Raw genomic sequence first — 26,349 nt, 5'->3', positions numbered from 1 at the left:
AAATGGTCCATTTTCAAATGTTGCGTCTTTGAACGACAATTCACATTTGTACGTGGAAAATCACGTTTAAAGATAAAATGAGATGTTTAAAGTGATTTTCATGCTTCCAGGGGCCTTAAACACGAGATTTGAGGAATGGGTAAAAGTGAATGAAAATGGCCAATTTACTCACTCTGCGGCCTTAAAAAGTGTTTCTCCTCCACGGGAAGTGAATAAAATACCATTTGGAGGCATTTATAGTTCAATCAAAAACGCCTGTTTTTTGGTGAAAGAGATAACCACCCCCCCTTACGACATGCTTCAGAAACGAAAAAAATGGTCCATTTTCAAATGTTGCGTCTTTGAAGGACAATTCACATTTGTACGTGGAAAATCACTTTTAAAGATAAAATGAGATGTTTAAAGTGATTTTCATGCTTCCAGGGGCCTTAAACACAAGATTTGAGGAATGGGTAAAAGTGAATGAAAATGGCCAATTTACTCATTCTGAGGCCTTAAAAAGTGTTTCTCCTCCACGGGAAGTGAATTAAGTAATATTTGTAGGCCTTTATTGTTCAAGCGAAAACTCCTGATTTTTGGCGAAAGAGATAACCACCCCCCCTTACGACATGCTTCAGAAACTAAAAAAATGGTCCGTTTTCAAATGTTGCCTCTTTGAACTACAATTCACAATTGTACGTGGAAAATCACTTTTAAAGATAAAATTAGATGTTTAAAGTGATTTTCATGCTTCCAGGGGCCTTAAACACGAGTTTGAGGAATGGGTAAAAGTGAATGAAAATGGCCAATTTACTCACTCTGCGGCCTTAAAAAGTGTTTCTCCTCCACAGGAAGTGAATAAAATACCATTTGGAGGCATTTATAGTTCAATCAAAAACGCCTGTTTTTTAGTGAAAGAGATAACCACCCCCCCTTACGACATGCTTCAGAAATGAAAAAAATGTCCATTTTCAAATGTTGCGTCTTTGAACGACAATTCACATTTGTACGTGGAAAATCACGTTTAAAGATAAAATGAGATGTTTAAAGTGATTTTCATGCTTCCAGGGGCCTTAAACACGAGATTTGAGGAATGGGTAAAAGTGAATGAAAATGGCCAATTTACTCACTCTGCGGCCTTAAAAAGTGTTTCTCCTCCACGGGAAGTGAATTAAATAACATTTGTAGGCCTTTATTGTTAAAGCAAAAACGCCCGATTTTTGACGAAAGAGATAACCACCCCCCCTTACGACATGCTTCAGAAACTAAAAAAATGGTCCGTTTTCAAATGTTGCCTCTTTGAACTACAATTCACATTTGTACGTGGAAAATCACTTTTAAAGATAAAATGAGATGTTTAAAGTGATTTTCATGCTTCCAGGGGCCTTAAACACGAGATTTGAGGAATGGGTAAAAGTGAATGAAAATGGCCAATTTACTCACTCTGCGGCCTTAAAAAGTGTTTCTCCTCCACGGGAAGTGAATAAAATACCATTTGGAGGCATTTATAGTTCAATCAAAAACGCCTGTTTTTTTGGTGAAAGAGATAACCACCCCCCCCTTACGACATGCTTCAGAAATGAAAAAAATGGTCCATTTTCAAATGTTGCGTCTTTGAACGACAATTCACATTTGTACGTGGAAAATCACGTTTAAAGATAAAATGAGATGTTTAAAGTGATTTTCATGCTTCCAGGGGCCTTAAACACGAGATTTGAGGAATGGGTAAAAGTGAATGAAAATGGCCAATTTACTCACTCTGCGGCCTTAAAAAGTGTTTCTCCTCCACGGGAAGTGAATAAAATACCATTTGGAGGCATTTATAGTTCAATCAAAAACGCCTGTTTTTTGGTGAAAGAGATAACCCCCCCCCTTACGACATGCTTCAGAAACGAAAAAAATGGTCCATTTTCAAATGTTGCGTCTTTGAACGACAATTCACATTTGTACGTGGATAATCACTTTTAGAGATAAAATTAGATGTTTAAAGTGATTTTCAAGCTTCCAGGGGCCCTAAACACAAGATTTGAGAAATGGGTAAAAGTGAATGAAAATGGCCAATTTACTCACTCTGAGGCCTTAAAAAGTGTTTCTCCTCCACGGGAAGTGAATAAAATAACATTTGGAGGCCTTTATTGTTCAATCAAAAACACCAGTTTTTTGGTGAAAGAGATAACCACCCCCCTTACGACATGCTTCAGAAACTAAAAAAATGGTCCGTTTTCAAATGCTGCCTCTTTGAACTACAATTCACATTTGTACGTGGAAAATCACTTTTAAAGATAAAATGAGATGTTTAAAGTGATTTTCATGCTTCCAGGGGCCTTAAACACAAGATTTGAGGAATGGGTAAAAGTGAATGAAAATGGCCAATTTACTCATTCTGAGGCCTTAAAAAGTGTTTCTCCTCCACGGGAAGTGAATTAAGTAATATTTGTAGGCCTTTATTGTTCAAGCGAAAACTCCTGATTTTTGGCGAAAGAGATAACCACCCCCCCTTACGACATGCTTCAGAAACTAAAAAAATGGTCCGTTTTCAAATGTTGCCTCTTTGAACTACAATTCACAATTGTACGTGGAAAATCACTTTTAAAGATAAAATTAGATGTTTAAAGTGATTTTCATGCTTCCAGGGGCCTTAAACACGAGATTTGAGGAATGGGTAAAAGTGAATGAAAATGGCCAATTTACTCACTCTGCGGCCTTAAAAAGTGTTTCTCCTCCACAGGAAGTGAATAAAATACCATTTGGAGGCATTTATAGTTCAATCAAAAACGCCTGTTTGTTAGTGAAAGAGATAACCACCCCCCCTTACGACATGCTTCAGAAATGAAAAAAATGTCCATTTTCAAATGTTGCGTCTTTGAACGACAATTCACATTTGTACGTGGAAAATCACGTTTAAAGATAAAATGAGATGTTTAAAGTGATTTTCATGCTTCCAGGGGCCTTAAACACGAGATTTGAGGAATGGGTAAAAGTGAATGAAAATGGCCAATTTACTCACTCTGCGGCCTTAAAAAGTGTTTCTCCTCCACGGGAAAAGAATTAAATAACATTTGTAGGCCTTTATTGTTAAAGCAAAAACGCCCGATTTTTGACGAAAGAGATAACCACCCCCCCTTACGACATGCTTCAGAAACTAAAAAAATGGTCCGTTTTCAAATGTTGCATCTTTGAACTACAATTCACATTTGTACGTGGAAAATCACTTTTAAAGATAAAATGAGATGTTTAAAGTGATTTTCATGCTTCCAGGGGCCTTAAACACGAGATTTGAGGAATGAGTAAAAGTGAATGAAAATGGTCAATTTACTCACTCTGCGGCCTTAAAAAGTGTTTCTCCTCCACGGGAAGTGAATAAAATACCATTTGGAGGCATTTATAGTTCAATCAAAAACGCCTGTTTTTTGGTGAAAGAGATAACCACCCCCCTTACGACATGCTTCAGAAACGAAAAAAATGGTCCATTTTCAAATGTTGCGTCTTTGAACGACAATTCACATTTGTACGTGGATAATCACTTTTAGAGATAAAATTAGATGTTTAAAGTGATTTTCCATCTTCCAGGGGCCGTAAACACAAGATTTGAGGAATGGGTAAATGTGAATGAAAATGGCCAATTTATGCACTCTGAGGCCTTAAAAAGTTTTTCTCCACCCCAGCAAGTGAATTAAATAACATTTGTAGGCCTTATTGTTCAATCAAAAACGCCCGAGTTTTTGATGAAAGAGATAACCACCCCCCCTTACGACATGCTTCAGAAACTAAAAAAATGGTTCGTTTTCAAAAGTTGCCTCTTTGAACTACAATTCACATTTGTACGTGGAAAATCACTTTTAAAGATAAAATGAGATGTTTAAAGTGATTTTCATGCTTCCAGGGGCCTTAAACACGAGATTTGAGGAATGGGTAAAAGTGAATGAAAATGGCCAATTTACTCACTCTGCGGCCTTAAAAAGTGTTTCTCCTCCACGGGAAGTGAATAAAATACCATTTGGAGGCATTTATAGTTCAATCAAAAACGCCTGTTTTTTTGGTGAAAGAGATAACCACCCCCCCCTTACGACATGCTTCAGAAATGAAAAAAATGGTCCATTTTCAAATGTTGCGTCTTTGAACGACAATTCACATTTGTACGTGGAAAATCACGTTTAAAGATAAAATGAGATGTTTAAAGTGATTTTCATGCTTCCAGGGGCCTTAAACACGAGATTTGAGGAATGGGTAAAAGTGAATGAAAATGGCCAATTTAATCACTCTGCGGCCTTAAAAAGTGTTTCTCCTCCACGGGAAGTGAATAAAATACCATTTGGAGGCATTTATAGTTCAATCAAAAACGCCTGTTTTTTGGTGAAAGAGATAACCACCCCCCCTTACGACATGCTTCAGAAACTAAAAAAATGGTCCGTTTTCAAATGCTGCCTCTTTGAACTACAATTCACATTTGTACGTGGAAAATCACTTTTAAAGATAAAATGAGATGTTTAAAGTGATTTTCATGCTTCCAGGGGCCTTAAACACAAGATTTGAGGAATGGGTAAAAGTGAATGAAAATGGCCAATTTATTCACTCTGAGGCCTTAAAAAGTTTTTCTCCACCCCAGCAAGTGAATTAAATAACATTTGGAGGCCTTTATTGTTCAATCAAAAACACCCGTTTTTTGGTGAAAGAGATAACCACCCCCCCTTACGACATGCTTCAGAAACGAAAAAAATGGTCCATTTTCAAATGTTCCGTCTTTGAACGACAATTCACATTTATACGTAGATAATCACTTTTAGAGATAAAATTAGATGTTTAAAGTGATTTTCAAGCTTCCAGGGGCCCTAAACACAAGATGTGAGAAATGGGTAAAAGTGAATGAAAATGGCCAATTTACTCACTCTGAGGCCTTTAAAAGTGTTTCTCCTCCACGGGAAGTGAATTAAATAACATTTGTAGGCCTTTATTGTTCAATCAAAAACGCCAGTTTTTTGGTGAAAGAGATAACCACCCCCCCTTACGACATGCTTCAGAAACTAAAAAAATGGTCCGTTTTCAAATGTTGCCTCTTTCAACTACAATTCAAATTTGTATGTGGAAAATCACTTTTAAAGATAAAATGAGATGTTTAAAGTGATTTTCATGCTTCCAGGGGCCTTAAACACGAGATTTGAGGAATGGGTAAAAGTGAATGAAAATGGCCAATTTACTCACTCTGCGGCCTTAAAAAGTGTTTCTCCTCCACGGGAAGTGAATAAAATACCATTTGGAGGCATTTATAGTTCAATCAAAAACGCCTGTTTTTTAGTGAAAGAGATAACCACCCCCCCTTACGACATGCTTCAGAAATGAAAAAAATGTCCATTTTCAAATGTTGCGTCTTTGAACGACAATTCACATTTGTACTTGGAAAATCACGTTTAAAGATAAACTGAGATGTTTAAAGTGATTTTCATGCTTCCAGGGGCCTTAAACACGAGATTTGAGGAATGGGTAAAAGTGAATGAAAATGGCCAATTTACTCACTCTGCGGCCTTAAAAAGTGTTTCTCCTCCACGGGAAGTGAATTAAATACCATTTGTAGGCCTTTATTGTTAAAGCAAAAACACCCGATTTTTGACGAAAGAGATAACCACCCCCCCCTTACGACATGCTTCAGAAACTAAAAAAATGGTCCGTTCTCAAATGTTGCCTCTTTGAACTACAATTCACATTTGTACGTGGAAAATCAATTTTAAAGATAAAATGAGATGTTTAAAGTGATTTTCATGCTTCCAGGGGCCTTAAACACGAGATTTGAGGAATGGGTAAAAGTGAATGAAAATGGCCAATTTACTCACTCTGCGGCCTTAAAAAGTGTTTCTCCTCCACGGAAAGTGAATAAAATACCATTTGGAGGCATTTATAGTTCAATCAAAACGCCTGTTTTTTGGTGAAAGAGATAACCACCCCCCCTTACGACATGCTTCTGAAACGAATAAAATGGTCCATTTTCAAATGTTGCGTCTTTGAACGACAATTCACATTTGTACGTGGATAATCACTTTTAGAGATAAAATTAGATGTTTAAAGTGATTTTCAAGCTTCCAGGGGCCCTAAACACAAGATTTGAGGAATGGGTAAAAGTGAATGAAAATGGCCAATTTACTCACTCTGAGGCCTTAAAATGTGTTTCTCCTCCACGGGAAGTGAATAAAATAACATTTGGAGGCCTTTATTGTTCAATCAAAAACGCCAGTTTTTTGGTGGAAGAGTTAACCACCCCCCCTTACGACATGCTTCAGAAACGAAAAAAATGGTTCATTTTCAAATGTTGCGTCTTTGAACTACAATTCAGATTTGTACGTGGATAATCACTTTTAGAGATCAAATTAGATGTTTAAAGTGATTTTCAAGCTTCCAGGGGCCGTAAACACAAGATTTGAGGAATGGGTAAATGTGAATGAAAATGGCCAATTTATGCACTCTGAGGCCTTAAAAAGTTTTTCTCCACCCCAGCAAGTGAATTAAATAACATTTGTAGGCCTTATTGTTCAATCAAAACGCCCGAGTTTTTGATGAAAGAGATAACCACCCCCCCTTACGACATGCTTCAGAAACTAAAAAAATGGTCCGTTTTCAAAAGTTGCCTCTTTGAACTACAATTCACATTTGTACGTGGAAAATCACTTTTAAAGATAAAATGAGATGTTTAAAGTGATTTTCATGCTTCCAGGGGCCTTAAACACAAGATTTGAGTAATGGGTAAAAGTGAATGAAAATGGCCAATTTACTCATTCTGAGACCTTAAAAAGTGTTTCTCCTCCACGGGAAGTGAATTAAGTAATATTTGTAGGCCTTTATTGTTCAAGCGAAAACGCCCGATTTTTGACGAAAGAGATAACCACCCCCCCTTACGACATGCTTCAGAAACAAAAAAAATGGTCCGTTTTCAAATGTTGCCTCTTTGAACTACAATTCACATTTGTACGTGTAAAATCACTTTTAAAGATAAAATGAGATGTTTAAAGTGATTTTCATGCTTCCAGGGTCCTTAAACACGAGATTTGAGGAATGGGTAAAAGTGAATGAAAATGGCCAATTTACTCACTCTGCGGCCTTAAAAAGTGTTTCTCCTCCACGGGAAGTGAATAAAATACCATTTGGAGGCATTTATAGTTCAATCAAAAACGCCTGTTTTTTTGGTGAAAGAGATAACCACCCCCCCTTACGACATGCTTCAGAAACGAAAAAAATGGTCCATTTTCAAATGTTGCGTCTTTGAACGACAATTCACATTTGTACGTGGATAATCACTTTTAGAGATAAAATTAGATGTTTAAAGTGATTTTCAAGCTTCCAGGGGCCCAAAACACAAGATTTGAGAAATGGGTAAAAGTGAATGAAAATGGCCAATTTACTCACTCTGAGGCCTTAAAAAGTGTTTCTCCTCCACGGGAAGTGAATAAAATAACATTTGGAGGCCTTTATTGTTCAATCAAAAACACCAGTTTTTTGGTGAAAGAGATAACCACCCCCCTTACGACATGCTTCAGAAACTAAAAAAATGGTCCGTTTTCAAATGCTGCCTCTTTGAACTACAATTCACATTTGTACGTGGAAAATCACTTTTAAAGATAAAATGAGATGTTTAAAGTGATTTTCATGCTTCCAGGGGCCTTAAACACAAGATTTGAGGAATGGGTAAAAGTGAATGAAAATGGCCAATTTACTCATTCTGAGGCCTTAAAAAGTGTTTCTCCTCCACGGGAAGTGAATTAAGTAATATTTGTAGGCCTTTATTGTTCAAGCGAAAACTCCTGATTTTTGGCGAAAGAGATAACCACCCCCCCTTACGACATGCTTCAGAAACTAAAAAAATGGTCCGTTTTCAAATGTTGCCTCTTTGAACTACAATTCACAATTGTACGTGGAAAATCACTTTTAAAGATAAAATTAGATGTTTAAAGTGATTTTCATGCTTCCAGGGGCCTTAAACACGAGATTTGAGGAATGGGTAAAAGTGAATGAAAATGGCCAATTTACTCACTCTGCGGCCTTAAAAAGTGTTTCTCCTCCACAGGAAGTGAATAAAATACCATTTGGAGGCATTTATAGTTCAATCAAAAACGCCTGTTTGTTAGTGAAAGAGATAACCACCCCCCCTTACGACATGCTTCAGAAATGAAAAAAATGTCCATTTTCAAATGTTGCGTCTTTGAACGACAATTCACATTTGTACGTGGAAAATCACGTTTAAAGATAAAATGAGATGTTTAAAGTGATTTTCATGCTTCCAGGGGCCTTAAACACGAGATTTGAGGAATGGGTAAAAGTGAATGAAAATGGCCAATTTACTCACTCTGCGGCCTTAAAAAGTGTTTCTCCTCCACGGGAAGTGAATTAAATAACATTTGTAGGCCTTTATTGTTAAAGCAAAAACGCCCGATTTTTGACGAAAGAGATAACCACCCCCCCTTACGACATGCTTCAGAAACTAAAAAAATGGTCCGTTTTCAAATGTTGCATCTTTGAACTACAATTCACATTTGTACGTGGAAAATCACTTTTAAAGATAAAATGAGATGTTTAAAGTGATTTTCATGCTTCCAGGGGCCTTAAACACGAGATTTGAGGAATGAGTAAAAGTGAATGAAAATGGCCAATTTACTCACTCTGCGGCCTTAAAAAGTGTTTCTCCTCCACGGGAAGTGAATAAAATACCATTTGGAGGCATTTATAGTTCAATCAAAAACGCCTGTTTTTTGGTGAAAGAGATAACCACCCCCCTTACGACATGCTTCAGAAACGAAAAAAATGGTCCATTTTCAAATGTTGCGTCTTTGAACGACAATTCACATTTGTACGTGGATAATCACTTTTAGAGATAAAATTAGATGTTTAAAGTGATTTTCAAGCTTCCAGGGGCCGTAAACACAAGATTTGAGGAATGGGTAAATGTGAATGAAAATGGCCAATTTATGCACTCTGAGGCCTTAAAAAGTTTTTCTCCACCCCAGCAAGTGAATTAAATAACATTTGTAGGCCTTATTGTTCAATCAAAAACGCCCGAGTTTTTGATGAAAGAGATAACCACCCCCCCTTACGACATGCTTCAGAAACTAAAAAAATGGTCCGTTTTCAAAAGTTGCCTCTTTGAACTACAATTCACATTTGTACGTGGAAAATCACTTTTAAAGATAAAATGAGATGTTTAAAGTGATTTTCATGCTTCCAGGGGCCTTAAACACAAGATTTGAGGAATGGGTAAATGTGAATGAAACTGGCCAATTTACTCATTCTGAGACCTTAAAAAGTTTTTCTCCTCCACGGGAAGTGAATTAAGTAATATTTGTAGGCCTTTATTGTTCAAGCGAAAACGCCCGATTTTTGACGAAAGAGATAACCACCCCCCCTTACGACATTCTTCAGAAACTAAAAAAATGGTCCGTTTTCAAATGTTGCCTCTTTGAACTACAATTCAAATTTGTATGTGGAAAATCACTTTTAAAGATAAAATGAGATGTTTAAAGTGATTTTCATGCTTCCAGGGGCCTTAAACACGAGATTTGAGGAATGGGTAAAAGTGAATGAAAATGGCCAATTTACTCACTCTGCGGCCTTAAAAAGTGTTTCTCCTCCACGGGAAGTGAATAAAATACCATTTGGAGGCATTTATAGTTCAATCAAAAACGCCTGTTTTTTTGGTGAAAGAGATAACCACCCCCCCTTACGACATGCTTCAGAAATGAAAAAAATGGTCCATTTTCAAATGTTGCGTCTTTGAACGACAATTCACATTTGTACGTGGAAAATCACGTTTAAAGATAAAATGAGATGTTTAAAGTGATTTTCATGCTTCCAGGGGCCTTAAACACGAGATTTGAGGAATGGGTAAAAGTGAATGAAAATGGCCAATTTAATCACTCTGCGGCCTTAAAAAGTGTTTCTCCTCCACGGGAAGTGAATAAAATACCATTTGGAGGCATTTATAGTTCAATCAAAAACGCCTGTTTTTTGGTGAAAGAGATAACCACCCCCCCTTACGACATGCTTCAGAAACTAAAAAAATGGTCCGTTTTCAAATGCTGCCTCTTTGAACTACAATTCACATTTGTACGTGGAAAATCACTTTTAAAGATAAAATGAGATGTTTAAAGTGATTTTCATGCTTCCAGGGGCCTTAAACACAAGATTTGAGGAATGGGTAAAAGTGAATGAAAATGGCCAATTTACTCACTCTGCGGCCTTAAAAAGTGTTTCTCCTCCACAGGAAGTGAATAAAATACCATTTGGAGGCATTTATAGTTCAATCAAAAACGCCTGTTTTTTAGTGAAAGAGATAACCACCCCCCCTTACGACATGCTTCAGAAATGAAAAAAATGTCCATTTTCAAATGTTGCGTCTTTGAACGACAATTCACATTTGTACTTGGAAAATCACGTTTAAAGATAAAATGAGATGTTTAAAGTGATTTTCATGCTTCCAGGGGCCTTAAACACGAGATTTGAGGAATGGGTAAAAGTGAATGAAAATGGCCAATTTACTCACTCTGCGGCCTTAAAAAGTGTTTCTCCTCCACGGGAAGTGAATTAAATACCATTTGTAGGCCTTTATTGTTAAAGCAAAAACACCCGATTTTTGACGAAAGAGATAACCACCCCCCCTTACGACATGCTTCAGAAACTAAAAAAATGGTCCGTTCTCAAATGTTGCCTCTTTGAACTACAATTCACATTTGTACGTGGAAAATCAATTTTAAAGATAAAATGAGATGTTTAAAGTGATTTTCATGCTTCCAGGGGCCTTAAACACGAGATTTGAGGAATGGGTAAAAGTGAATGAAAATGGCCAATTTACTCACTCTGCGGCCTTAAAAAGTGTTTCTCCTCCACGGAAAGTGAATAAAATACCATTTGGAGGCATTTATAGTTCAATCAAAACGCCTGTTTTTTGGTGAAAGAGATAACCACCCCCCCTTACGACATGCTTCTGAAACGAAAAAAATGGTCCATTTTCAAATGTTGCGTCTTTGAACGACAATTCACATTTGTACGTGGATAATCACTTTTAGAGATAAAATTAGATGTTTAAAGTGATTTTCAAGCTTCCAGGGGCCCTAAACACAAGATTTGAGGAATGGGTAAAAGTGAATGAAAATGGCCAATTTACTCACTCTGAGGCCTTAAAATGTGTTTCTCCTCCACGGGAAGTGAATAAAATAACATTTGGAGGCCTTTATTGTTCAATCAAAAACGCCAGTTTTTTGGTGGAAGAGTTAACCACCCCCCCTTACGACATGCTTCAGAAACGAAAAAAATGGTTCATTTTCAAATGTTGCGTCTTTGAACTACAATTCAGATTTGTACGTGGATAATCACTTTTAGAGATCAAATTAGATGTTTAAAGTGATTTTCAAGCTTCCAGGGGCCGTAAACACAAGATTTGAGGAATGGGTAAATGTGAATGAAAATGGCCAATTTATGCACTCTGAGGCCTTAAAAAGTTTTTCTCCACCCCAGCAAGTGAATTAAATAACATTTGTAGGCCTTATTGTTCAATCAAAACGCCCGAGTTTTTGATGAAAGAGATAACCACCCCCCCTTACGACATGCTTCAGAAACTAAAAAAATGGTCCGTTTTCAAAAGTTGCCTCTTTGAACTACAATTCACATTTGTACGTGGAAAATCACTTTTAAAGATAAAATGAGATGTTTAAAGTGATTTTCATGCTTCCAGGGGCCTTAAACACAAGATTTGAGGAATGGGTAAAAGTGAATGAAAATGGCCAATTTACTCATTCTGAGACCTTAAAAAGTGTTTCTCCTCCACGGGAAGTGAATTAAGTAATATTTGTAGGCCTTTATTGTTCAAGCGAAAACGCCCGATTTTTGACGAAAGAGATAACCACCCCCCCTTACGACATGCTTCAGAAACTAAAAAAATGGTCCGTTTTCAAATGTTGCCTCTTTGAACTACAATTCACATTTGTACGTGGAAAATCACTTTTAAAGATAAAATGAGATGTTTAAAGTGATTTTCATGCTTCCAGGGGCCTTAAACACGAGATTTGAGGAATGGGTAAAAGTGAATGAAAATGGCCAATTTACTCACTCTGCGGCCTTAAAAAGTGTTTCTCCTCCACGGGAAGTGAATAAAATACCATTTGGAGGCATTTATAGTTCAATCAAAAACGCCTGTTTTTTTGGTGAAAGAGATAACCACCCCCCCCTTACGACATGCTTCAGAAACGAAAAAAATGGTCCATTTTCAAATGTTGCGTCTTTGAACGACAATTCACATTTGTACGTGGATAATCACTTTTAGAGATAAAATTAGATGTTTAAAGTGATTTTCAAGCTTCCAGGGGCCCTAAACACAAGATTTGAGAAATGGGTAAAAGTGAATGAAAATGGCCAATTTACTCACTCTGAGGCCTTAAAAAGTGTTTCTCCTCCACGGGAAGTGAATAAAATACCATTTGGAGGCATTTATAGTTCAATCAAAAACGCCTGTTTTTTGGTGAAAGAGATAACCAACCCCCCTTACGACATGCTTCAGAAACTAAAAAAATGGTCCGTTTTCAAATGTTGCCTCTTTGAACTACAATTCACATTTGTACGTGGAAAATCACTTTTAAAGATAAAATGAGATGTTTAAAGTGATTTTCATGCTTCCAGGGGCCTTAAACACAAGATTTGAGGAATGGGTAAAAGTGAATGAAAATGGCCAATTTACTCATTCTGAGGCCTTAAAAAGTGTTTCTCCTCCACGGGAAGTGAATTAAGTAATATTTGTAGGCCTTTATTGTTCAAGCGAAAACTCCTGATTTTTGGCGAAAGAGATAACCACCCCCCCTTACGACATGCTTCAGAAACTAAAAAAATGGTCCGTTTTCAAATGTTGCCTCTTTGAACTACAATTCACAATTGTACGTGGAAAATCACTTTTAAAGATAAAATGAAATGTTTAAAGTGATTTTCATGCTTCCAGGGGCCTTAAACACGAGATTTGAGGAATGGGTAAAAGTGAATGAAAATGGCCAATTTACTCACTCTGCTGCCTTAAAAAGTGTTTCTCCTCCACAGGAAGTGAATAAAATACCATTTGGAGGCATTTATAGTTCAATCAAAAACGCCTGTTTTTTAGTGAAAGAGATAACCACCCCCCCTTACGACATGCTTCAGAAATGAAAAAAATGTCCATTTTCAAATGTTGCGTCTTTGAACGACAATTCACATTTGTACGTGGAAAATCACGTTTAAAGATAAAATGAGATGTTTAAAGTGATTTTCATGCTTCCAGGGGCCTTAAACACGAGATTTGAGGAATGGGTAAAAGTGATTGAAAATGGCCAATTTACTCACTCTGCGGCCTTAAAAAGTGTTTCTCCTCCACGGGAAGTGAATTAAATAACATTTGTAGGCCTTTATTGTTAAAGCAAAAACGCCCGATTTTTGACGAAAGAGATAACCACCCCCCCTTACGACATGCTTCAGAAACTAAAAAAATGGTCCATTTTCAAATGTTGCGTCTTTGAACGACAATTCACATTTGTACGTGGATAATCACTTTTAGAGATAAAATTAGATGTTTAAAGTGATTTTCAAGCTTCCAGGGGCCCTAAACACAAGATTTGAGAAATGGGTAAAATGAATGAAAATGGCCAATTTACTCACTCTGATGCCTTAAAATGTGTTTCTCCTCCACGGGAAGTGAATAAAATAACATTTGGAGGCCTTTATTGTTCAAGCGAAAACGCCCGATTTTTGACGTAAGAGATAACCACCCCCCCTTACGACATGCTTCAGAAACTAAAAAAATGGTCCGTTTTCAAATGTTGCCTCTTTGAACTACAATTCACATTTGTACGTGGAAAATCACTTTTAAAGATAAAATGAGATGTTTAAAGTGATTTTCATGCTTCCAGGGGCCTTAAACACAAGATTTGAGGAATGGGTAAAAGTGAATGAAAATGGCCAATTTACTCATTCTGAGGCCTTAAAAAGTGTTTCTCCTCCACGGGAAGTGAATTAAGTAATATTTGTAGGCCTTTATTGTTCAAGCGAAAACTCCTGATTTTTGGCGAAAGAGATAACCACCCCCCCTTACGACATGCTTCAGAAACGAAAAAAATGGTCCGTTTTCAAATGTTGCCTCTTTGAACTACAATTCACATTTGTACGTGGAAAATCACTTTTAAAGATAAAATGAGATGTTTAAAGTGATTTTCATGCTTCCAGGGGCCTTAAACACAAGATTTGAGGAATGGGTAAAAGTGAATGAAAATGGCCAATTTACTCACTCTGCGGCCTTAAAAAGTGTTTCTCGTCCACGGGAAGTGAATTAAATAACATTTGTAGGCCTTTATTGTTAAAGCAAAAACGCCCGATTTTTGACGAAAGAGATAACCACCCCCCCTTACGACATGCTTCAGAAACTAAAAAAATGGTCCGTTTTCAAATGTTGCCTCTTTGAACTACAATTCACATTTGTACGTGGAAAATCACTTTTAAAGATAAAATGAGATGTTTAAAGTGATTTTCATGCTTCCAGGGGCCTTAAACACGAGATTTGAGGAATGGGTAAAAGTGAATGAAAATGGCCAATTTACTCACTCTGCGGCTTTAAAAAGTGTTTCTCCTCCACGGGAAGTGAATAAAATACCATTTGGAGGCATTTATAGTTCAATCAAAAACGCCTGTTTTTTTGGTGAAAGAGATAACCACCCCCCCTTACGACATGCTTCAGAAATGAAAAAAATGGTCCATTTTCAAATGTTGCGTCTTTGAACGACAATTCACATTTGTACGTGGAAAATCACGTTTAAAGATAAAATGAGATGTTTAAAGTGATTTTCATGCTTCCAGGGGCCTTAAACACGAGATTTGAGGAATGGGTAAAAGTGAATGAAAATGGCCAATTTACTCACTCTGCGGCCTTAAAAAGTGTTTCTCCTCCACAGGAAGTGAATAAAATACCATTTGGAGGCATTTATAGTTCAATCAAAAACGCCTGATTTTTGGTGAAAGAGGTAACCCCCCCCCTTACGACATGCTTCAGAAACGAAAAAAATGGTCCATTTTCAAATGTTGCGTCTTTGAACGACAATTCACATTTGTACGTGGATAATCACTTTTAGAGATAAAATTAGATGTTTAAAGTGATTTTCAAGCTTCCAGGGGCCCTAAACACAAGATTTGAGAAATGGGTAAAAGTGAATGAAAATGGCCAATTTACTCACTCTGAGGCCTTAAAAAGTGTTTCTCCTCCACGGGAAGTGAATAAAATAACATTTGGAGGCCTTTATTGTTCAATCAAAAACACCAGTTTTTTGGTGAAAGAGATAACCACCCCCCTTACGACATGCTTCAGAAACTAAAAAAATGGTCCGTTTTCAAATGCTGCCTCTTTGAACTACAATTCACATTTGTACGTGGAAAATAACTTTTAAAGATAAAATGAGATGTTTAAAGTGATTTTCATGCTTCCAGGGGCCTTAAACACAAGATTTGAGGAATGGGTAAAAGTGAATGAAAATGGCCAATTTACTCACTCTGCGGCCTTAAAAAGTGTTTCTCCTCCACGGGAAGTGAATTAAATAACATTTGTAGGCCTTTATTGTTAAAGCAAAAACGCCCGATTTTTGACGAAAGAGATAACCACCCCCCCTTACGACATGCTTCAGAAACTAAAAAAATGGTCCGTTTTCAAATGTTGCCTCTTTGAACTACAATTCACATTTGTACGTGGAAAATCACTTTTAAAGATAAAATGAGATGTTTAAAGTGATTTTCATGCTTCCAGGGGCCTTAAACACGAGATTTGAGGAATGGGTAAAAGTGAATGAAAATGGCCAATTTACTCACTCTGCGGCTTTAAAAAGTGTTTCTCCTCCACGGGAAGTGAATAAAATACCATTTGGAGGCATTTATAGTTCAATCAAAAACGCCTGTTTTTTTGGTGAAAGAGATAACCACCCCCCCCTTACGACATGCTTCAGAAATGAAAAAAATGGTCCATTTTCAAATGTTGCGTCTTTGAACGACAATTCACATTTGTACGTGGAAAATCACGTTTAAAGATAAAATGAGATGTTTAAAGTGATTTTCATGCTTCCAGGGGCCTTAAACACGAGATTTGAGGAATGGGTAAAAGTGAATGAAAATGGCCAATTTACTCACTCTGCGGCCTTAAAAAGTGTTTCTCCTCCACAGGAAGTGAATAAAATACCATTTGGAGGCATTTATAGTTCAATCAAAAACGCCTGTTTTTTGGTGAAAGAGGTAACCCCCCCCCTTACGACATGCTTCAGAAACGAAAAAAATGGTCCATTTTCAAATGTTGCGTCTTTGAACGACAATTCACATTTGTACGTGGATAATCACTTTTAGAGATAAAATTAGATGTTTAAAGTGATTTTCAAGCTTCCAGGGGCCCTAAACACAAGATTTGAGAAATGGGTAAAAGTGAATGAAAATGGCCAATTTACTCACTCTGAGGCCTTAAAAAGTGTTTCTCCTCCACGGGAAGTGAATAAAATAACATTTGGAGGCCTTTATTGTTCAATCAAAAACACCAGTTTTTTGGTGAAAGAGATAACCACCCCCCTTACGACATGCTTCAGAAACTAAAAAAATGGTCCGTTTTCAAATGCTGCCTCTTTGAACTACAATTCACATTTGTACGTGGAAAATCACTTTTAAAGCTAAAATGAGATGTTTAAAGTGATTTTCATGCTTCCAGGGGCCTTAAACACGAGATTTGAGGAATGGGTAAAAGTGAATGAAAATGGCCAATTTACTCACTCTGCGGCCTTAAAAAGTGTTTCTCCTCCACGGGAAGTGAATAAAATACCATTTGGAGGCATTTATAGTTCAATCAAAAACGCCTGTTTTTTGGTGAAAGAGATAACCACCCCCCTTACGACATGCTTCAGAAACGAAAAAAATGGTCCATTTTCAAATGTTGCGTCTTTGAACGACAATTCACATTTGTACGTGGAAAATCACGTTTAAAGATAAAATGAGATGTTTAAAGTGATTTTCATGCTTCCAGGGGCCTTAAACACGAGATTTGAGGAATGGGTAAAAGTGAATGAAAATGGCCAATTTACTCACTCTGCGGCCTTAAAAAGTGTTTCTCCTCCACGGGAAGTGAATAAAATACCATTTGGAGGCATTTATAGTTCAATCAAAAACGCCTGTTTTTTGGTGAAAGAGATAACCACCCCCCCTTACGACATGCTTCAGAAACGAAAAAAATGGTCCATTTTCAAATGTTGCGTCTTTGAAGGACAATTCACATTTGTACGTGGAAAATCACTTTTAAAGATAAAATGAGATGTTTAAAGTGATTTTCATGCTTCCAGGGGCCTTAAACACAAGATTTGAGGAATGGGTAAAAGTGAATGAAAATGGCCAATTTACTCATTCTGAGGCCTTAAAAAGTGTTTCTCCTCCACGGGAAGTGAATTAAGTAATATTTGGAGGCATTTATAGTTCAATCAAAAACGCCCGATTTTTGACGAAAGAGATAACCACCCCCCCTTACGACATGCTTCAGAAACTAAAAAAATGGTCCGTTTTCAAATGTTGCCTCTTTGAACTACAATTCACATTTGTACGTGGAAAATCACTTTTAAAGATAAAATGAGATGTTTAAAGTGATTTTCATGCTTCCAGGGGCCTTAAACACGAGATTTGAGGAATGGGTAAAAGTGAATGAAAATGGCCATTTTACTCACTCTGCGGCCTTAAAAAGTGTTTCTCCTCCACGGGAAGTGAATAAAATACCATTTGGAGGCCTTTATAGTTCAATCAAAAACGCCTGTTTTTTTGGTGAAAGAGATAACCACCCCCCCCTTACGACATGCTTCAGAAATGAAAAAAATGGTCCATTTTCAAATGTTGCGTCTTTGAACGACAATTCACATTTGTACGTGGAAAATCACGTTTAAAGATAAAATGAGATGTTTAAAGTGATTTTCATGCTTCCAGGGGCCTTAAACACGAGATTTGAGGAATGGGTAAAAGTGAATGAAAATGGCCAATTTACTCACTCTGCGGCCTTAAAAAGTGTTTCTCCTCCACGGGAAGTGAATAAAATACCATTTGGAGGCATTTATAGTTCAATCAAAAACGCCTGTTTTTTGGTGAAAGAGATAACCCCCCCCCTTACGACATGCTTCAGCAACGAAAAAAATGGTCCATTTTCAAATGTTGCGTCTTTGAACGACAATTCACATTTGTACGTGGATAATCACTTTTAGAGATAAAATTAGATGTTTAAAGTGATTTTCAAGCTTCCAGGGGCACTAAACACAAGATTTGAGAAATGGGTAAAAGTGAATGAAAATGGCCAATTTACTCACTCTGAGGCCTTAAAAAGTGTTTCTCCTCCACGGGAAGTGAATAAAATAACATTTGGAGGCCTTTATTGTTCAATCAAAAACACCAGTTTTTTGGTGAAAGAGATAACCACCCCCCTTACGACATGCTTCAGAAACTAAAAAAATGGTCCGTTTTCAAATGCTGCCTCTTTGAACTACAATTCACATTTGTACGTGGAAAATCACTTTTAAAGATAAAATGAGATGTTTAAAGTGATTTTCATGCTTCCAGGGGCCTTAAACACAAGATTTGAGGAATGGGTAAAAGTGAATGAAAATGGCCAATTTACTCATTCTGAGGCCTTAAAAAGTGTTTCTCCTCCACGGGAAGTGAATTAAGTAATATTTGTAGGCCTTTATTGTTCAAGCGAAAACTCCTGATTTTTGGCGAAAGAGATAACCACCCCCCCTTACGACATGCTTCAGAAACTAAAAAAATGGTCCGTTTTCAAATGTTGCCTCTTTGAACTACAATTCACAATTGTACGTGGAAAATCACTTTTAAAGATAAAATTAGATGTTTAAAGTGATTTTCATGCTTCCAGGGGCCTTAAACACGAGATTTGAGGAATGGGTAAAAGTGAATGAAAATGGCCAATTTACTCACTCTGCGGCCTTAAAAAGTGTTTCTCCTCCACAGGAAGTGAATAAAATACCATTTGGAGGCATTTATAGTTCAATCAAAAACGCCTGTTTGTTAGTGAAAGAGATAACCACCCCCCCTTACGACATGCTTCAGAAATGAAAAAAATGTCCATTTTCAAATGTTGCGTCTTTGAACGACAATTCACATTTGTACGTGGAAAATCACGTTTAAAGATAAAATGAGATGTTTAAAGTGATTTTCATGCTTCCAGGGGCCTTAAACACGAGATTTGAGGAATGGGTAAAAGTGAATGAAAATGGCCAATTTACTCACTCTGCGGCCTTAAAAAGTGTTTCTCCTCCACGGGAAGTGAATTAAATAACATTTGTAGGCCTTTATTGTTAAAGCAAAAACGCCCGATTTTTGACGAAAGAGATAACCACCCCCCCTTACGACATGCTTCAGAAACTAAAAAAATGGTCCGTTTTCAAATGTTGCATCTTTGAACTACAATTCCCATTTGTACGTGGAAAATCACTTTTAAAGATAAAATGAGATGTTTAAAGTGATTTTCATGCTTCCAGGGGCCTTAAACACGAGATTTGAGGAATGAGTAAAAGTGAATGAAAATGGCCAATTTACTCACTCTGCGGCCTTAAAAAGTGTTTCTCCTCCACGGGAAGTGAATAAAATACCATTTGGAGGCATTTATAGTTCAATCAAAAACGCCTGTTTTTTGGTGAAAGAGATAACCACCCCCCCTTACGACATGCTTCAGAAACGAAAAAAATGGTCCATTTTCAAATGTTGCGTCTTTGAACGACAATTCACATTTGTACGTGGATAATCACTTTTAGAGATAAAATTAGATGTTTAAAGTGATTTTCAAGCTTCCAGGGGCCGTAAACACAAGATTTGAGGAATGGGTAAATGTGAATGAAAATGGCCAATTTATGCACTCTGAGGCCTTAAAAAGTTTTTCTCCACCCCAGCAAGTGAATTAAATAACATTTGTAGGCCTTATTGTTCAATCAAAAACGCCCGAGTTTTTGATGAAAGAGATAACCACCCCCCCTTACGACATGCTTCAGAAACTAAAAAAATGGTCCGTTATCAAAAGTTGCCTCTGAACTACAATTCACATTTGTACGTGGAAAATCACTTTTAAAGATAAAATGAGATGTTTAAAGTGATTTTCATGCTTCCAGGGGCCTTAAACACAAGATTTGAGGAATGGGTAAAAGTGAATGAAAATGGCCAATTTACTCATTCTGAGACCTTAAAAAGTTTTTCTCCTCCACGGGAAGTGAATTAAGTAATATTTGTAGGCCTTTATTGTTCAAGCGAAAACGCCCGATTTTTGACGAAAGAGATAACCACCCCCCCTTACGACATGCTTCAGAAACTAAAAAAATGGTCCGTTTTCAAATGTTGCCTCTTTGAACTACAATTCAAATTTGTATGTGGAAAATCACTTTTAAAGATAAAATGAGATGTTTAAAGTGATTTTCATGCTTCCAGGGGCCTTAAACACGAGATTTGAGGAATGGGTAAAAGTGAATGAAAATGGCCAATTTACTCACTCTGCGGCCTTAAAAAGTGTTTCTCCTCCACGGGAAGTGAATAAAATACCATTTGGAGGCATTTATAGTTCAATCAAAAACGCCTGTTTTTTTGGTGAAAGAGATAACCACCCCCCCTTACGACATGCTTCAGAAATGAAAAAAATGGTCCATTTTCAAATGTTGCGTCTTTGAACGACAATTCACATTTGTACGTGGAAAATCACGTTTAAAGATAAAATGAGATGTTTAAAGTGATTTTCATGCTTCCAGGGGCCTTAAACACGAGATTTGAGGAATGGGTAAAAGTGAATGAAAATGGCCAATTTAATCACTCTGCGGCCTTAAAAAGTGTTTCTCCTCCACGGGAAGTGAATAAAATACCATTTGGAGGCATTTATAGTTCAATCAAAAACGCCTGTTTTTTGGTGAAAGAGATAACCACCCCCCCTTACGACATGCTTCAGAAACTAAAAAAATGGTCCGTTTTCAAATGCTGCCTCTTTGAACTACAATTCACATTTGTACGTGGAAAATCACTTTTAAAGATAAAATGAGATGTTTAAAGTGATTTTCATGCTTCCAGGGGCCTTAAACACAAGATTTGAGGAATGGGTAAAAGTGAATGAAAATGGCCAATTTATTCACTCTGAGGCCTTAAAAAGTTTTTCTCCACCCCAGCAAGTGAATTAAATAACATTTGGAGGCCTTTATTGTTCAATCAAAAACACCCGTTTTTTGGTGAAAGAGATAACCACCCCCCCCTTACGACATGCTTCAGAAACGAAAAAAATGGTCCATTTTCAAATGTTCCGTCTTTGAACGACAATTCACATTTATACGTAGATAATCACTTTTAGAGATAAAATTAGATGTTTAAAGTGATTTTCAAGCTTCCAGGGGCCCTAAACACAAGATGTGAGAAATGGGTAAAAGTGAATGAAAATGGCCAATTTACTCACTCTGAGGCCTTTAAAAGTGTTTCTCCTCCACGGGAAGTGAATTAAATAACATTTGTAGGCCTTTATTGTTCAATCAAAAACGCCAGTTTTTTGGTGAAAGAGATAACCACCCCCCCTTACGACATGCTTCAGAAACTAAAAAAATGGTCCGTTTTCAAATGTTGCCTCTTTCAACTACAATTCACAATTGTACGTGGAAAATCACTTTTAAAGATAAAATTAGATGTTTAAAGTGATTTTCATGCTTCCAGGGGCCTTAAACACGAGATTTGAGGAATGGGTAAAAGTGAATGAGAATGGCCAATTTACTCACTCTGCGGCCTTAAAAAGTGTTTCTCCTCCACAGGAAGTGAATAAAATACCATTTGGAGGCATTTATAGTTCAATCAAAAACGCCTGTTTTTTAGTGAAAGAGATAACCACCCCCCCTTACGACATGCTTCAGAAATGAAAAAAATGTCCATTTTCAAATGTTGCGTCTTTGAACGACAATTCACATTTGTACGTGGATAATCACTTTTAGAGATAAAATTAGATGTTTAAAGTGATTTTCAAGCTTCCAGGGGCCCTAAACACAAGATTTGAGAAATGGGTAAAAGTGAATGAAAATGGCCAATTTACTCACTCTGAGGCCTTAAAAAGTGTTTCTCCTCCACGGGAAGTGAATAAAATAACATTTGGAGGCCTTTATTGTTCAATCAAAAACACCAGTTTTTTGGTGAAAGAGATAACCACCCCCCTTACGACATGCTTCAGAAACTAAAAAAATGGTCCGTTTTCAAATGCTGCCTCTTTGAACTACAATTCACATTTGTACGTGGAAAATAACTTTTAAAGATAAAATGAGATGTTTAAAGTGATTTTCATGCTTCCAGGGGCCTTAAACACAAGATTTGAGGAATGGGTAAAAGTGAATGAAAATGGCCAATTTACTCATTCTGAGGCCTTAAAAAGTGTTTCTCCTCCACGGGAAGTGAATTAAGTAATATTTGTAGGCCTTTATTGTTCAAGCGAAAACTCCTGATTTTTGGCGAAAGAGATCACCACCCCCCCTTACGACATGCTTCAGAAACTAAAAAAATGGTCCGTTTTCAAATGTTGCCTCTTTGAACTACAATTCACAATTGTACGTGGAAAATCACTTTTAAAGATAAAATTAGATGTTTAAAGTGATTTTCATGCTTCCAGGGGCCTTAAACACGAGATTTAAGGAATGGGTAAAAGTGAATGAAAATGGCCAATTTACTCACTCTGCGGCCTTAAAAAGTGTTTCTCCTCCACAGGAAGTGAATAAAATACCATTTGGAGGCATTTATAGTTCAATCAAAAACGCCTGGTTTTTAGTGAAAGAGATAACCACCCCCCCTTACGACATGCTTCAGAAATGAAAAAAATGTCCATTTTCAAATGTTGCGTCTTTGAACGACAATTCACATTTGTACATGGAAAATCACGTTTAAAGATAAAATGAGATGTTTAAAGTGATTTTCATGCTTCCAGGGGCCTTAAACACGAGATTTGAGGAATGGGCAAAAGTGAACGAAAATGGCCAATTTACTCACTCTGCGGCCTTAAAAAGTGTTTCTCCTCCACGGGAAGTGAATTAAATAACATTTGTAGGCCTTTATTGTTAAAGCAAAAACGCCCGATTTTTGACGAAAGAGATAACCACCCCCCCTTACGACATGCTTCAGAAACTAAAAAAATGGTCCGTTTTCAAATGTTGCCTCTTTGAACTACAATTCACATTTGTACGTGGAAAATCACTTTTAAAGCTAAAATGAGATGTTTAAAGTGATTTTCATGCTTCCAGGGGCCTTAAACACGAGATTTGAGGAATGGGTAAAAGTGAATGAAAATGGCCAATTTACTCACTCTGCGGCCTTAAAAAGTGTTTCTCCTCCACGGGAAGTGAATAAAATACCATTTGGAGGCATTTATAGTTCAATCAAAAACGCCTGTTTTTTGGTGAAAGAGATAACCACCCCCCTTACGACATGCTTCAGAAACGAAAAAAATGGTCCATTTTCAAATGTTGCGTCTTTGAACGACAATTCACATTTGTACGTGGAAAATCACGTTTAAAGATAAAATGAGATGTTTAAAGTGATTTTCATGCTTCCAGGGGCCTTAAACACGAGATTTGAGGAATGGGTAAAAGTGAATGAAAATGGCCAATTTACTCACCCTGCGGCCTTAAAAAGTGTTTCTCCTCCACGGGAAGTGAATAAAATACCATTTGGAGGCATTTATAGTTCAATCAAAAACGCCTGTTTTTTGGTGAAAGAGATAACCACCCCCCCTTACGACATGCTTCAGAAACGAAAAAAATGGTCCATTTTCAAATGTTGCGTCTTTGAAGGACAATTCACATTTGTACGTGGAAAATCACTTTTAAAGATAAAATGAGATGTTTAAAGTGATTTTCATGCTTCCAGGGGCCTTAAACACAAGATTTGAGGAATGGGTAAAAGTGAATGAAAATGGCCAATTTACTCATTCTGAGGCCTTAAAAAGTGTTTCTCCTCCACGGGAAGTGAATTAAGTAATATTTGTAGGCCTTTATTGTTCAAGCGAAAACTCCTGATTTTTGGCGAAAGAGATAACCACCCCCCCTTACGACATGCTTCAGAAACTAAAAAAATGGTCCGTTTTCAAATGTTGCCTCTTTGAACTATAATTCACAATTGTACGTGGAAAATCACTTTTAAAGATAAAATTAGATGTTTAAAGTGATTTTCATGCTTCCAGGGGCCTTAAACACGAGATTTGAGGAATGGGTAAAAGTGAATGAAAATGGCCAATTTACTCACTCTGCGGCCTTAAAAAGTGTTTCTCCTCCACAGGAAGTGAATAAAATACCATTTGGAGGCATTTATAGTTCAATCAAAAACGCCTGTTTTTTAGTGAAAGAGATAACCACCCCCCCTTATGACATGCTTCAGAAATGAAAAAAATGTCCATTTTCAAATGTTGCGTCTTTGAACGACAATTCACATTTGTACGTGGAAAATCACGTTTAAAGATAAAATGAGATGTTTAAAGTGATTTTCATGCTTCCAGGGGCCTTAAACACGAGATTTGAGGAATGGGTAAAAGTGAATGAAAATGGCCAATTTACTCACTCTGCTGCCTTAAAAAGTGTTTCTCCTCCACAGGAAGTGAATAAAATACCATTTGGAGGCAGTTATAGTTCAATCAAAAACGCCTGTTTTTTAGTGAAAGAGATAACCACCCCCCCTTACGACATGCTTCAGAAACTAAAAAAATGGTCCATTTTCAAATGTTGCGTCTTTGAACGACAATTCACATTTGTACGTGGATAATCACTTTTAGAGATAAAATTAGATGTTTAAAGTGATTTTCAAGCTTCCAGGGGCCCTAAACACAAGATTTGAGAAATGGGTAAAATGAATGAAAATGGCCAATTTACTCACTCTGATGCCTTAAAATGTGTTTCTCCTCCACGGGAAGTGAATAAAATAACATTTGGAGGCCTTTATTGTTCAAGCGAAAACGCCCGATTTTTGACGTAAGAGATAACCACCCCCCCTTACGACATGCTTCAGAAACTAAAAAAATGAACCGTTTTCAAATGTTGCCTCTTTGAACTACAATTCACATTTGTACGTGGAAAATCACTTTTAAAGATAAAATGAGATGTTTAAAGTGATTTTCATGCTTCCAGGGGCCTTAAACACAAGATTTGAGGAATGGGTAAAAGTGAATGAAAATGGCCAATTTACTCACTCTGCGGCCTTAAAAAGTGTTTCTCCTCCACGGGAAGTGAATTAAATAACATTTGTAGGCCTTTATTGTTAAAGCAAAAACGCCCGATTTTTGACGAAAGAGATAACCACCCCCCCTTACGACATGCTTCAGAAACTAAAAAAATGGTCCGTTTTCAAATGTTGCCTCTTTGAACTACAATTCACATTTGTACGTGGAAAATCACTTTTAAAGATAAAATGAGATGTTTAAAGTGATTTTCATGCTTCCAGGGGCCTTAAACACGAGATTTGAGGAATGGGTAAAAGTGAATGAAAATGGCCAATTTACTCACTCTGCGGCTTTAAAAAGTGTTTCTCCTCCACGGGAAGTGAATAAAATACCATTTGGAGGCATTTATAGTTCAATCAAAAACGCCTGTTTTTTTGGTGAAAGAGATAACCACCCCCCCCTTACGACATGCTTCAGAAATGAAAAAAATGGTCCATTTTCAAATGTTGCGTCTTTGAACGACAATTCACATTTGTACGTGGAAAATCACGTTTAAAGATAAAATGAGATGTTTAAAGTGATTTTCATGCTTCCAGGGGCCTTAAACACGAGATTTGAGGAATGGGTAAAAGTGAATGAAAATGGCCAATTTACTCACTCTGCGGCCTTAAAAAGTGTTTCTCCTCCACAGGAAGTGAATAAAATACCATTTGGAGGCATTTATAGTTCAATCAAAAACGCCTGTTTTTTGGTGAAAGAGGTAACCCCCCCCCCTTACGACATGCTTCAGAAACGAAAAAAATGGTCCATTTTCAAATGTTGCGTCTTTGAACGACAATTCACATTTGTACGTGGATAATCACTTTTAGAGATAAAATTAGATGTTTAAAGTGATTTTCAAGCTTCCAGGGGCCCTAAACACAAGATTTGAGAAATGGGTAAAAGTGAATGAAAATGGCCAATTTACTCACTCTGAGGCCTTAAAAAGTGTTTCTCCTCCACGGGAAGTGAATAAAATAACATTTGGAGGCCTTTATTGTTCAATCAAAAACACCAGTTTTTTGGTGAAAGAGATAACCACCCCCCTTACGACATGCTTCAGAAACTAAAAAAATGGTCCGTTTTCAAATGCTGCCTCTTTGAACTACAATTCACATTTGTACGTGGAAAATCACTTTTAAAGC

The sequence above is a fragment of the Triturus cristatus genome, chromosome 9, assembly GCF_964204655.1.
Source record: "Triturus cristatus chromosome 9, aTriCri1.1, whole genome shotgun sequence".
NCBI lineage: Eukaryota > Metazoa > Chordata > Amphibia > Caudata > Salamandridae > Triturus > Triturus cristatus.
This window is presented reverse-complemented; position numbering follows the sequence as displayed.